The following is a 2,223-nucleotide window of genomic DNA, read 5'->3' as shown; positions in this document are numbered from 1 at the left end:
ACTTTGCCATAGTATAACTATGGTCTTACGTATGATCACTTATCACTTGTCCCTGATCAGATAAGTGTAGCCACCTATCACTTTGTTTCTTGATCAGATAAGTGTAGCCACTTATCACTTTGTTTCTTGATCAGATAAGTGTAGCCACTTATCACTTTGTCTCTTGATCAGATAAGTGTAGCTAAAGCTATCACTTATCACTTTGTCTCTTGATCAGATAAGTATAGCCGAAGCTATCACTTATCACTTTTCACTTGTCACTTGATCAGATAAGTGTAGCCGAAGCTATCACTTATCACTTTGATCAGATAAGTGTAGCCGAAGCTATCACTTATCACTTTTCACTTGTCACTTGATCAGATAAGTGTAGCCGAAGCTATCACTTATCACTTTGTCACTTGATCAGATAAGTATAGCCGAAGCTATTACTTATCACTTTCCACTTGTCACTTGATCAGATAAGTGTAGCTAAAGCTACCACTTATCACTTTGTCACTTGATCAGAAGTACTCAAATCCGGCGTTCCGCTCAATTTGATCATTTATTCATATATCAGGCTTACCAACATGTGTTAATTCATAAACCATTCATGGTATTATTTCATGCCAAATCATATACTGAATATACCATACACACATACTATGAAACTTTATTTTCACACATGAGCTTAAACCATGACCAATAATGCACAAAAATAAGCATCATTCATATTTCATCGTTTATGAGTTATAATCAAACATATCACCATTTATACACGAATCATTCATATATTTCCGAATTTTCCTCCTCCTCCTCTCCATTCCACATCCTTAATGTGTATAACACACTTAAACAACATTAACCATAATTTCAATATTCACTAACATGTATATTCAAAGCTATTTATCTGAGTCAGAGTCACTAAATTATTTTTATCCGGAGCTAAAGAGCTCCAAATTAAGATCCGTTAATTTTCCCTGAAACTAGACTCACATATCTTCATACCATAAAATTTTCATAATTTTTGGTTCAGCCAAATAGTACAGTTTATTCTTTAAAGTTTCCCCTGTTTTGCTGTCTGACAGTTCCGACCACTCTTCACTAAAAATTAATTATCTCATTGTACAGAATTCAGATGATGTTTTAGCTTGTTTCTTCTAAAAATAGACTCATTAAGGATTCTAACCATATAAACTATAACTCATAATCATTTTTGTACAATTTTTAATGATTTTCCAAAGTCAGAACAGGGGAACCCGAATTCATTCTGACCTTGTCTCACAAAATCTATTATATCTCATGATTTACAATTTCATTGCTCACATCATTTCTTTTATAAGAAACTAGACTCAATAAGCTTTAGTTTCATATTTTATTCATCCTCTAATTCAATCTCTACAATTTTTGGTGATTTTTCAAAGTTACACTACTGCTGCTGTCCAAAACTGCTTTAGTGCAAAATGTTGATTTCCATTTTGCCCCAAATTTCACAGTTTATACAATTCGGTCCTTTCTCAATTAACCCCTCAATTAATCTAATTTTCTCAATTAGTACTTTACTAGACATTATAAGTTGTTACACAACTATTGAAATTCAGAATTTCCACATATAACTCTATCTTCAAACTCTTTTACTATTAGGTCCCACATATTCACTTTCTATTCAATTCTTTCAATAAAATCAGCATATGAACAATTTAAAGCTCTAATTTCATGCTAAATCATCATATACTTCCAACACATATTCATATCAACTTTCAACTTCTTTCATAAAATCAAAAACTAATGGATTTAACAAGTGGGCCTAGTTGTAAAAGTCATAAAAATACAAAAATTTCAAGAAATAGTCAAGAATTGAACTTACTTGTAATAAAAATATGAAGAACCAGCTTGAAGAAGCCCTTCCATGGTGTTTTAGCTGATGAGAATTCAAAAAAATGAAGAGAAATCTAGATAATTCCACTTGGGTCCTAACTTTATTAAGCAAATTTTGCAATTTTCCAATTTTGCCCTTAATTCTCCTTACTTTCTTGCTGATTTCATGCCTCTGCCGTCCAGCCCAAATAGACCTTGGGTCTATTTGCCTTTTAAGCCCTCTTCCTTTTATCATTTAAGCTATTTAATCATTTCCCAAAATTTTGCATTTGTTACAATTTAGTCCTTTTTGTTCAATTAATTATCGGAACTTTAAAATTTCTTAACGAAACTTTAATACTAACTTTTTTAACACTCCATAAATATTTA

The sequence above is a fragment of the Gossypium hirsutum genome, chromosome A07 (genome assembly GCF_007990345.1).
Source record: "Gossypium hirsutum isolate 1008001.06 chromosome A07, Gossypium_hirsutum_v2.1, whole genome shotgun sequence".
Lineage (NCBI taxonomy): Eukaryota > Viridiplantae > Streptophyta > Magnoliopsida > Malvales > Malvaceae > Gossypium > Gossypium hirsutum.
The sequence above is the reverse complement of the archived record's forward strand: the minus strand, read 5'-3'. Positions refer to the sequence as shown.